This window comes from Sciurus carolinensis, chromosome 12 (genome assembly GCF_902686445.1).
Source record: "Sciurus carolinensis chromosome 12, mSciCar1.2, whole genome shotgun sequence".
NCBI classification, from domain to species: domain Eukaryota; kingdom Metazoa; phylum Chordata; class Mammalia; order Rodentia; family Sciuridae; genus Sciurus; species Sciurus carolinensis.
Genome location: NC_062224.1, coordinates 98,286,093 through 98,299,561, shown reverse-complemented (window position 1 = coordinate 98,299,561; position 13,469 = coordinate 98,286,093). Strand labels below are relative to the sequence as shown.

The following is a 13,469-nucleotide window of genomic DNA, read 5'->3' as shown; positions in this document are numbered from 1 at the left end:
TCAACAAAATATTTCATGAGGAGAAAGTGAAAAACAGCAATACAAGTCAGCAAAGGGAGGAACTACCCTAAAGGAAAAGCCAATCAAAGGAGAAACCAAGTCAAGTTAAAAACCAAAAATAAGCCAAAATGACCAGGAATACAAATCATATCACAACAATAACCCTGAATGTTAATGGTCTAAACGCATTAATCAAAAGACACAGACAGGCAGATTGGATTAAAAAGAAAGACCCAAAATGCTGTCTTCAAGAGACTCATCTCATAGAAAAAGATATCCACAGACTAAAGGTGAGAAGATGGGGAAAAACATACCATGCACATGGACTCAGTAAAAAAGCAAGGGTCTCCAGTCCCATATCAGATAAAGTGGACTTCAAACCTAAACTAGTCAGAAGGGATAAATAAAGACATTTCATACAGCTCTAGGGCCCCATAAACAAGCAAAACATAACAATTTTAAATATTTATATCCCAAACAATGGCACATCTGTGTACATCAAACAAACCCTTATCAATTTTAAGAATCAAATAAACCAAAACACAATAATAGTGGGTGACTAACACAGTGCTCTCACCACTGTTTAGATCCTCCAAACAAAAAGAGAACAAATAAACTATAGAACTAAATAATACAATCAATGATATAGACTTAATGGACATTTACAGAGTATATCATCCATCATCAAGTGAACACACTTTCATCTCAGCAACTCATGGATCCTTCTCCAAAATCGACCATATACAATGCCACAAAGAAGCCACTGGAATACAGAAAAACTAGAGATACTACCTTGTATCCTATCAGACCATAATGGAATGAAAGTAGAAATCATTGATAAAATTAAAAAAAAAAACTACTCCTACACCTGGAGACTAAATAATATGCTATTGAATAATCCACTGATAACAGAAGTCATTAGGGAGGAAATAAAAAAAAAATTCTTAGAGGTAATCAAGAACAATGACACAACATATCAAAATCTCTGGGACTCTCTAAAAGCAGTACTAAGAGGAAAATTCATTGCATTGAGCTCATACAGTAAAAAAATTAAAAATCAGCAACTAAATGACCTGACATTACATTTCAATGCCCTAGAAAAAGAATAACAGATCATCATCAAAAGTAGTAGAAGAGAGGAAGTAATTAAAATCACAGCTGAAATAAATTAATTGAAACAAGAGAAACAATTCAAAAAATTGTCAAAACAAAAAGTTGGTTCTTTGAAAAAGTAAGCAAAATTGATAAACCCTTAGCCACACTGTGAAGAGAGAAAAAGAGAAAGCTCAAATTACCAGAATTCATCATGAAAAAGGAAAGAACATGACAGGCACCATTGAAATACATGACATAATTAGAAGCTACTTTGAAAATCTATACTCCAACAAAATAGAAAATATCGAAGACATTGACAAATTTTTAGAGACATATAATCCTCCCAAACTGAATCAGGAAGACATACACAATCTAAACAGATCAATTTCAAAATAGAAGAAGCCATCAAAAGTCTACCATCCAAGAAAAGCCCAGGACCAGATGGATTCTCAGCAGAATTCTACAATACTTTTAAAGAAGAATTGATACCAATACTCCTCAAAGTATTCCAGGAAATAGAAAAGGAGGGAACCCTTCCAAATTCATTCTATGAGGCTAGTATCACTCTGATACCAAAACCAGACGAAGACTTATCAAAGAAAGAAAATTTTAGACCAATATCCCTGATGAACATAGATGCAAAAATCCTTAACAAAATTCTGGCAGATTGCATACAAAAACATATTAAAAAGATAGTGCACCATGATCAAGTGGGGTTTATCCCAGGGATGCAAATTTGGTTCAACATCAAGAAATCAATAAATGTAATTCATCACATCAATAGACTTAAAGTTAAGAATTACATGATTATTTCAATAGATGCTGAGAAAGCATTTGATAAAATACAGCACCCCTTCATGCTTAAAACAGTAGAATAAATAGTAATAGTAGGAAGATACCTCAATGTTGTAAAGGCTACCCATGCTAAGCCCATGGCAAATATGATTCTAAATGGAGAAAAACTAATAGCATTCACTCTAGAATCTGGAACAAGACAGGGATGCCCTCTTTCACCACTTCTATTCAACATCGTCCTTGAAACACTAGTCAGAGCAATTAGACAGACCAAAGAAATTAAAGGGATATGAATAGGAAAAGAAGAACTCAAGCTGTCAATATTCTATATTTAGAGGATCCAAAAAACTCCACTACAAAACTTCTATAACTAATAAATGAATTCACCAAAGTAGCAGGATAAAAAATCAATAGGCATAAATCAAATGTATTTCTATTCATAAGTGATGAATCCTCTGAAAGAGAAATTAGGAAAACCACTCTATTCACAAAAGCCCCCAAAAAATAAAATACTTGGGAATCAATCTAACAAAAGAGGTGAAAGATCTCTACAATGAAAACTACAGAACATTAAGGAAAAAAATTGAAGAAAACCTTCAAAGATGGAAAGATCTCCCATGTTCTTGGATAGGCAGAATTAACATTGTCAAAATGACCATTCTACCAAAGGCCCTATACAGATTCAATGCAATTCCAATTAAAATCCCAATGACATTCCTCATAGAAATAGAGAAAGCAATCATTAACTTCATATGGAAGAACAAGAGACCTCGAAGAGCCAAAACAATCCTGAGCAGAAAAAGTGAAGCAGGAGTTATCACAATACCAGACATTAAACTATACGACAGAGCAATAGTAACAAAAACAGCATGGTATTGGCACCAAAATAGACAGGCAGACCAATGGTACAGCCTAGAAGACACAGAGACAAACCTACATAAATATAGTCACCTCGTACTAGACAAAGGAGCCAAAAACATACAATGGAGAAAAGATAGCCTGTTCAACAAATGATGCTGGCAAAACTGGAAATCCATATGCAGTAAAATGAAATTAAACCTCTATCTCTCACCCAGCACAAAACTCAACTCAAAATGGATCAAGGACTTAGGAATTAGACCAGAGACCCTGCACCAAATAGAAGACAAAGCAAGCCCAAATCTTCATCATGTTGGCTTAGGATCAGACTTCCTTAACAAGACTTCCAAAACACAAGAAATCAAGGCAAGAATCAATAAATGGGATGGACTCAAACTAAAATACTTTTTCTCAGCAGAGGATAAAATCAATAATGTGAAAAGAGAGCCTACAGATTGGGAGACAACCTGTGCCACACACATTTCAGATTGGGCATTAATCTCCAAAATTTATAAAGACCTTACAAAACTTTACACCAAAAATACAAAGAACCCAATCAATAAATGGGCTAAGGAACTGGACAGACACTTTACAGAAGAAGACATACAGGCAATTAATAATACATGAAAAAGTGTTCAACATCTCTAGTAATTAGAGAAATGCAAATTAAAACAACTCTAAGATTTTATCTAACTCGAATTAGAATGGCTATTATCAAAAACACAAACAATAATAAATGTTGGCATGGCTGTTGGGAAAAAGGCACACTCATACATTGCTGGTGGAGTTAAAAAATTGAAACGGTCACTCTGGAAAGCAATATGGAGAATCCTCAGAAAACTTGGAATGGACCCACCATTTGATACAGTTATCCCACTCCTTGGTTTATACCCAAAGGCCTTAAAATCAGCATATTACAGGGATGCAGCCACATCAATGTTCATATCTGCTCAATTCACAATAGCTGGATTGTGGAACCAACCTAGATGCCATTCAATTAATGAATGGAAAAAGAAACTATGGTATATATACACAGTGGAATATTACTTAGCCATAAAGAAGAATAAAATTATGGCATTTTCAGATAAATAGATGGAATTGGAGAATATCATGCTAAGTGAAGTAAGCCAATCCCAAAAACCCAAAGGCCAAATATTTTCCTTGATAGTGGATGATGATATATAATGGGGGTGGGGAGGTGGGAGGTGAGAGAAGAATGGAGGAACTTTAGATTATGTAGAGGGAAATGAGAGGGAAGAGGGGGCAGGGGTATGGAAAATGGTGGACTGAGGTAAACATCATTACCCTCAGTACATGTATGATTACATGAATGGTATGAATCTACATGGTGCAAAACCATAGAAATGAAAAGATGTACCCCATTTGTGTACAATGAATCAAAATGCAGTCTGTAAAAATTAAAAAAAAATAAATTATAAATAAATATTTAGTGTGATTTTTAAATCTTAAAAAAAAAAGGGCCGGGACTGGGGTTGGGGTTGTGCTTAGTGGTAGAGTGCTTGCCTGGCATGTACGAGGCACTGGGTTTGATTCTAAGCACCACATATAAATGAATAAAATAACAGGTTCATCAACAAACACGTAAAATTTTTTTAAAAAAGAGGACAAGAATTCATGCGTTTATAAACAAATTAAAGTTCAGCTCACAAGACTGTAAATTTCTAATTCAGATAGTTTTATTCCAGGGAAATGTGGAAATTTGCATGAAAGAAGTAATTAAAGTAATCCTTTATTGTAGCAAAAAAAAATGATTTTGTTAAGTTTCAGTTTTGAAAATGAACGCTAAACTCAATTCTTCCATTTGCTCAGGCTCAAATTTCAGAGCCATCCCATATCCATATCTTTCTTCTACATAACCTCATTCAATGTATGTATGGTTATAGCTCCCCGTATGTTCTCTATTTCTCTTCTATATGTATGTTAATATGAATACTTATCATCACCGCTTACCAAAGCAACCTTACCTCTTACGCACATGTTTCTGTTTTCTCTTAAATGGAAATGGTTCCCTGTCTTTACAATCTTATCCTAAATAGATGCTTCATGCAGGAGACAAAATGATCTTAGGGAAATATGACAGACCCTATCACTCCTGGCTCAATTTTTTCTAAAGACATGTTTCTTTCATTTAAATAAATAAACAAATACAATTTAAAAAAAAAAGGAGAGGTCTAATTTTCTCAGCAGAATTCTTGCAGTCTCCTACACATTATTTTTCCAATCACTTCTGCTATTATCTTGTACCCATAATCCTTTGTCTGTTGGTTCCAACTTCCCTCTCTTCCTTATGGTTCCTAAATCATACTCTCAATATTACCTTCCTTCCTATATGATGCTGGTACCTGTATTTGAACTACTTAGCTCCAGTATCCACCAGATTGGCCTTATCGTTTTGTTCAGGTATCTGCTTAAATGCTGTAATATTAAATGATGACCCTTATACAACCGCACCTCCCTCTCTCTACCTATACTGTTTTGTTTATTCTACTACTACATGCATTTAACATTATGGTTTTTTAAATTTATTTTTCTGTCTTTTCCAGTATAAGTCTTAAGAAGACATATTATTTCATAATGAAGAATATTGAAAGTTCAAATGACAAATCTTTACTTTCTCTCATTATCATAATCATCAAATATAAAAATTTGGAATTATTTGCCAACAATGAAACATATGCATTAACTGAAGATATACTTTTTTTTCACTGTTTTTATTTTTCAATTATTTCAAATTTATTTAAATTTTACAATTATTCTTATGTTTTAAAAGTTAACAATGTGTAGAAGTTCAAGTAGATAAAATTTAGCTGACTTATTTTGACTTATAGAATTTATATATATATTTCTACCTACATGTATTCTAACATTTCATAATGTAGGATTTTGAATATTAAGGATTAACCAATGTATTGTGTTCACTATCATTTACTTGTCACAAAAATGACAGTAGATTTTAGTACTTCACATTTAGCATACACATACATTATGTTTGAACAATGTCAAAAATCTCTACCAAAAAAGAAAATTCAATAGCAATTCTCCCACAGATTTAAAAAGTACATAATATTGTAATTAGTAAAATATTTTCAAATGTAATCATCATATTTACCCAGTATTCAGGCTGCCATCTTAATATTGTTTATACTCTCATTAACACACCCTATGACAAAAGTCATAAGCAAGGTAATATTAATTCCTTGATTGGAAAATTGAAAGCAGACATACATAATCTCTTCTCATATGAATACATTATGAAAGCATTAATAATTATTTTTTTTCTTTTTTTTATTCTAAACAAATGGGATACATGTTGTTTCTTTGTACATGGAGTCAAGGCATACCATTTGTGTAATCATAAATTTACATAGGGTAATGCTGTTTGATTCATTCTGTTATTTTTTTCCTTCCCCCCACCCCTCCCACCCCTCTTCTCCCTCTATACAGTCCTTCCTTCCTCCATTCTTGCCATCCTCCTTTTTAAAGTACTTATTTTTATTTTAAAATACCATTAATAATTATTTTAAAATAAGTTGTTCAAAATCACAGATATCATGGTTTTGAAAATAAACATGTGTTGGTCAGCTCTTCATTGCTGTGATCAAAGTACCATACGAGAACAACTTAGAGGAGGAAAAGTGTATTTTGGATTCCAGTTTCAGAGGTTTATTCCATGGTCAGCTGATTCCTTTGCTCTGGAACTAAGAGGCGGCAAAACATCATGAAGGAAAGGCATGGTGGAGGAGTGCTTCTCCATCGCTGATGGTGGCCAGGAAGGAAAGAGAAGAAAGAGGAAAGGGGAGAGGAGAGGGGATGAGGGAGGATGCAAGGAAAATAATCCTTCCAGGACAAAGCCCATATGACTTGCCTCTATTGACCACGCCATTTCTGCCTATGGTTATACCCAGTCCATCCACTCAGACTAGGATGGAGTAATTAGTTTTCAACTTTCATAATTTGATCATTTCACCTCCTGCATGAGCACAGGATCTTTTGAGTGACATCTCCTATCTAAACTATAGCCACATGGTTTCCTGTCTACTATTAAAAGTAGAACATTTGAATTAAAATATTCTTTTCATTTTAACAATGCTTTATCTATTCACTTATAGTTTAAAATACTTAAGCAAATTCAATGCAATATATGTGCATAGTATTATAAATAATACATGGGGCACATTTTAAAGTGACATTTCAGAAGTTATGTCAAAGAGATGAAGGCACTGATATATAAACAGATTGACATTATGAAAGTACCTCTCAACTGTAATGACATTAGATACATTTAGAGAATTATAAAGGATAAAGGAAGAGAAGAGTTCTATATTTAGCTTGAATTTATAAAAATTATAATAATGCCTTTAGATAATTACTCACTGAAACCTAAAATAGGAAGATTATTTTCATGAAAGCATAACACTTTTTTAAAAAGTTGCATAATTTTGAATAATCTACACAATGAGAAAGGTGATACAATTGAGGAAATATAGAAATCCAGATATTAATTGAAATAATCTGGATTTTTGTCCATTTTTAGAAAAAGTTTAGACTTTTATAGGCTCATAGAAATCCTCATCATGATGTATTTTTAACCAACAAATGGAGCTCTGTGCTCACTGGCAAGCTGCAAGACAGACATACGAGGGCAAATCTATCTTGTAAATGATCTTTGGATTTTTACATCATTAGCCCTGTGCTTCTTTTATATCTATTCTTGCTATTTTTCCATTGCAATGTTGAAAGCACCACTCAATATACTGCATACCTTTCATTATCAACAAGCATAATTTTTTCTCAAATGTCTTTCACAAAAAATAAAAATTGGTGACTATGTAAATATTATATAGATAGAGGGAAGAAACTATCTCACATTCCACCATTTCTTTTATTATTAAGACCTGAGTTTTTTTTGACTCAAATTTCTAATGTCCTTTTTTAATATAAAATGTATTTTTGGCATGACTAAATCATAACTAAATTATTTTAGATATGAATAAATATAATTGTACAAATCGTTTTTGAATGTGAAAATTATATGAACTTTTTAGTAAGAATTGCTCAGTATTTGATCATATTTGAAGAAAGCCTTTTATCAGAAGAATAATGACCATTTGATAATTTTATAATAAACATAACAATTTTCTAGTATGTAGCATTCATGACTATTATCAACAAAAATTCCTCAATCCCAGTTTAACATCATGGGCACTTAGATAAAATGTGAATTATCTTGTTCAAAGTAAAATCTAAAAGTTTCCATTTTTAATTAACTAAGTATCTGTGTCCTATTCACTTTTCTAGTTTCAAATTCAAATTTATATTTTATCCATGTTAAATATTCCATGTATAATGTATTAGCTATTTTGTCATAATGAATTAAGAGAGAAAATATTTCTCTCAAATGTGGTGTGAGCCAAAAAGTTTAAGAAGGAAACTTTCTTATGATATGCTTTGCATTCATTTAGAATGCTTGAAAAAAAAAACAGAGAACTACAGAATCCACTCAAGAATATGAATACTAGATGTTTCAGTACATGACATTATACTTTAGCATTTATGACCAACAGTATTTTAGAGTTTCAGAATAAAATGATGAACACAATTTCTGCTCTCATTCAATAAAGAGACAGGCATAACAGAGAATTATGATGTCATTTCTTTTCCTTTCTTTCTCTTTCTCTCTCTCTATCCCTCCTTTATTTTTTCCCATCTTCCTTCCTTCCTTTATTCTTCATTTCTTTTTGATTCTGTGGTAGAAAATGAGAGAAAAGACAATGAACGACATATCATGTTCACAGCATGAAAATAGTCACCCAAATTTTAACATAATGAAAATGCAAACCAAAAACTGGGATTATTTCAAGTTGATAAAGGAAACTCACTGTACTCTTCCAATCGTGGTAATTTCATTTTTAAAAAATCCTCAGATTTTAGGATAAAAGTATTATTATCAAATATGTGCATGTGAGTTATTCATGGCTTATGGGGAAAATAAATATAAATAAATAAAAATGAAATAATAAATGATAGGTTTATTATAAAATTATAAATGAAATGTCAAGAAATGATGAGAGTGCCTGGAAAAATCTACCTGGAAGTTTAATGAACAATCTTTTGTAGAGGAAGTAATAGTTGATTATTTATTTATCTTTTAAATCACCTTAACATTTAAAACTCAATATTTTCCCAACTATTTACCTGTTTATCTCAAAAGTCCTGAAAATCATTTCTAAAGGCCCACAAATTAGGGCTAATAATATATGGGAAACTCTTTATCTTGGTATTTTTTCAATAAATTTCTGGAAGATAAACCACCATAGCATGACACTGAAATTTATATAACAAGTGAATTGTTTCTGAAAGTGAAAAATAAATAAAATTAACAGAGACATCTTAAATCATGATCAAATTTTATCACAGGATGATGTTAAGCATATGCAACCTTCATAGCTTACATTTGATATCTTTATTATGAATATAAATACATATATTTGATTATTTTATTAAAATATTAATTATATTACTTTAATCTTTTATTGAAAATTTAAATAATCTTTCTGTTTATATCATATCTTAAATTCTTCACTTTAAAATGGAAAGTTATCCCTCTCTTCTCTATTTCTTTTTATACCTTGAACTTCATTATTCTGTTGAATCATTCTTTTTTGATTAACTCAAGATTTTTAAGCAATAAGTTTTAAAAAGTACTAGAATTAGGGTCAGTGTTCTCTGTAGAGTAAGAAGAAGCTACAATCTAGGCAACTCTTTATAGAGGTCAGTTTATAGTCATCCTACCATTTATTTAGATCATTAATTAACCTCACACAAAATATAATGATTCATTTCCATTTGAATGCCTCTATTTCAGAGAGATTTTCTTACTAATAAAACACAGTACAAATATGAACACTTAATGTTGAAAATATATTAACCACACTAAAATATACTAAGTACACAGACATTTATGCAGATATAAATGTATATATTTGTAGTTGGCATATGTACTAATCACTTATGGGTTTACTGGGTAATCAAGACTATAAGGGACAACATTTACAAGAGGAAGAAACCCCGGAATTAAGAGTGAACATTCTGAAGTAGCTTTCCCACTGTTGCAGGACCCAACTTTCAGCAACAACCAGAGCTGGATGAGGTAGAGGAGGAATTCTTCTCTAGACTACTGAGGTCCTGCAAGCGTCTTGATCTTGGCTGTGTGACACTGATTTGCAGACTTCTAAGACCCACAACTGTGAGAATGTGTTTTTTAAGTAAGCAAAAATAAATTTCTGATATAGGGGGTAAGTTTTTATATATAGTATCTACAGGAAACTTAAAAAATAACTAATAGACAATAATAAAAGGGTGGTTAAATAACCAAAAAATGGAAAAAATTGATAGAAAAGAGAGTCAAAGAATATGATCAAAGTTTTAATTTCAAATACATAAGCACCCTATTTCCTGGGCAAAACATGAATAAATTTCCCAGTTTTGCCACTTGTTTTAGTACTAACAAGTTCCACTGTCGCATGGAGAGTGTTGGTCTTCTTTATTTATGACAAATCACTGCAATCTCTGTGTCTTTGGTGATGCTGCTTCCTCTTCTTTGGCGTATCAACTCTCCCTCTGCCTGTCTTACAAAGATGCATACAATTGGATTCAGGGTTCATTTGGGTGAACCCAGATTATTTCTGCAAGCCATGATGCTTAAATTAGCCACTTTCCTGAAGGTTATTTTTTCCTTGTACCATCTAGAGGTTTCAGGGATTAGCGATTGGTAAGTGACCATTCCTTTGGGTGGCCCTGAATCAACCTACTACCGTTGTTATTGAAGGGAATGGCTTACCTTTTTTCATGCTCTACAAATACTCAGCAGTCACACAGTGGAAAAATAGGTTTATTCAAAGTCCCATTTGAAGAAGATAGAGGAGATCTTTCTTTCTCAAATATCCACCTTCCTGGCCTAGAAAGTGAAAAGATTTTATATGATAAGAGACAACAAAGAGGGAGAAAAGACAGGGAGTATTCATATGTAAATTTTGTTACCCAGAGAACCTGTCAGTCTTAATTTCCTTGGCATCTATTCTCAACTTGAGGAAGTTTTTATTCTCTGTGTGAGGAAGTATAGCTGTTTCATAATGACTCCAGAAATGATAGCAGGCATCTATAATTTTTCAGATCCTAATAATTAAACCTCTTAAAATGAATACTTGAACTCTTTAATTTTCCTCCCAACTAATAAGGAACTTGCACATCTGACCACTACTGATTAAGTGGTATCAGATTTGAAGATATCCTCAAGGGTTAAGAGCAACCAAACAAAATACTTGGTACAAAGCCTTTCAAGACATCGATCACTGTATAACAAGGATGGTATTCTCGGGGAGATTTGGGGATGAGGAGAAGGTGAGTGTTCGAAAAACTGAGAGCCCAGGATGTAACAGTGGTCCACTTTCTGCTTTGAATACATCCCTTGCTGCTCTGCCACTGCAACTTATTAAAATGAACATGTTTCTTTCTCTTCCTCTCTCCCTGCTCCTCCCTAATCTTTCTCCCTCCCCAATCTTAGGGGAAACAGGATTACTTTTCTTCTCCATCATTGGCAGAGTTATCTGTCCCTGAGTACACACCCACCATAGGAACCAAGTAATCCAGACTCTGGGGATAGTACCAGAAGACTCAGAAATGACTGTCTCCCAAATTAACAAGTGAATTACTACTCCAGAGAGAGAACATGTGGAACGTAGTCTTTGAGTCAGCTCTGTAAAAGCTCCCTGTTCCTGCTGGTGGGCAGAATCACAGAGTTTGGGACAGGAGTTCCCTGTTTCTCCTTTGCGAACAAAGCAGTAAACCTTCTTTTTCCTTTCACTCAAAACTGTGTCCTTGTTATTGGATTGGCATCAGGGACAAGGACCAAGTTTTTGACAAGGAGAATCCCTGAGTTGAGAAGATGAAATTGAGAATAAAAGTAGTTTAAGAGTCCTAGAGTTCAAAAGAAAATTATTTAATTCTGATAGGAAAGAGCTACTTTGAGAAAGAAAGAACCTTGAGTATTTATGCAAGGGGACACTTATCCTGCAAGCATGAGAGAAAAGTAAGAATGGCTGGGGTGATGGGAAGAATTAGAGTAGCAGTTCTCAACTAAGGATATCTCTCCCCCACTTCCCCACCAGGGGACTTTTGTGATGCCTGAAGACATTTTTGATTGTCTCCTCTAGGGATGTGTTAATGTATAGGACCAGTACTTCCCTCACAATATAGAATTATCTAATCAAAATGTCAATAGTGCCAAAGTTAAGAAACCACAGATGTGTCCTTGCATTACAACATGCCAAGATCAAGGTCTATTTCAACATGTCATACAATGCACATGTTATTGATGAGTGTAATAAAAATGCCTTGCTTGAGTATTGCTCTCGGTCCACATAACACCTTATAAAATTGACACCCAGAATCAAACTCTTACCCAGTAACTTAACTGTAGTACAAAAGGAGTGTCAATAATTGTTAATAGAAATATAAAAATACCCAGTAGACAGCATGGCAAAATTAACAATATCTGATATTCAGTCAAAGATTGTGGGGCATCCAAAGAGATAAAAATATATGATCCATAATGATGACTAAGTGTATGATGTGTTAATAAGAATGTTCTATTCTATTATTATTCTGTTCCAACATATGTGAATTGAAAATCAGTTCCCAAATTGCAAAATAAATGTCCTTTCTATTATTATCCTACACAGTCAATAACAAGATGGGTGCCATAAACAAAGTCCAGGGTGAGTTTTTCAATATATATTTGGTACTTTTTCATTACATACCACTAATGAAAAAGATACCTCTAAAGTACTCTTATTACTTTATCATGAACATATGAAGGTATCATCATAATATGCCCCTAATAATATATTTGCAAAGACAATTAGTACAATCTCATAAAATAAAAAATCTTACTTAAAGAAGATATATTTATCTTAATATATATAAACAGAACTTTTTGTTAAGAATAGATACAACTCAGTCGAGTCCTTGCCTTGACTTGAGATGGACGTGGGTTCCGCTTCGCTTGTTCTTGCAGTCTTCGCTTTCCACCCTGTTGTGCACCGGTAGTATGGCCCACAAGCAGATCTACTACTCAGACAAGTACTTCGAAGAGCACTATGAGTACCGGCATGTCAGTTTACCCAGAGAACTTTCCAAACAAGTACCCAAAACACATCTAATGTTTGAAGAGGAATAGAGGAGACTTGGTGTCCAGCAGAATCTAGGCTGGGTTCATTCCATGATTCATGAGCCAGAATCGCATATTCTTCTATTTAGACGACCTCTTCCAAAAGAGCAACAAAAATGAAGTATATCTGGGATCATCAATTAAATCTTTCACAAATTTAATGTATACATGTATATAAGGTAGTATTCAGTGAATACTTGAGAAATGTACAAGACATTCATCCATACCTGTGCATGAGCTGTATTCTTCACAGCAACAGAGCTCAGTTGAATGCAACTGCAAGTAGGTTATTGTAAGGTGTTTAAGATAAAATTTCTCCTACTCAGTTTTTCTCTTAATATAAGTGCCTGTTTGACATTACCTGTTACTTTTGTTAAATAAAGTTTGTATGTTGCATTTACAAAAAAAAAAAAAGAATAGATACAACTCTGAATAATTTGATAATATCACAATCATATGAATATCATATTAT

At 33.1% G+C, this 13,469-nt stretch overlaps 1 pseudogene; it reads left to right on the top strand.

Annotated features, from left to right (window-relative positions):
• The first annotated feature begins 12,877 nt into the window (after positions 1–12,877).
• On the top strand, positions 12,878–13,117 carry LOC124961122 (cyclin-dependent kinases regulatory subunit 2-like; annotated as a pseudogene).
• The last annotated feature ends 352 nt before the right edge of the window (positions 13,118–13,469 follow it).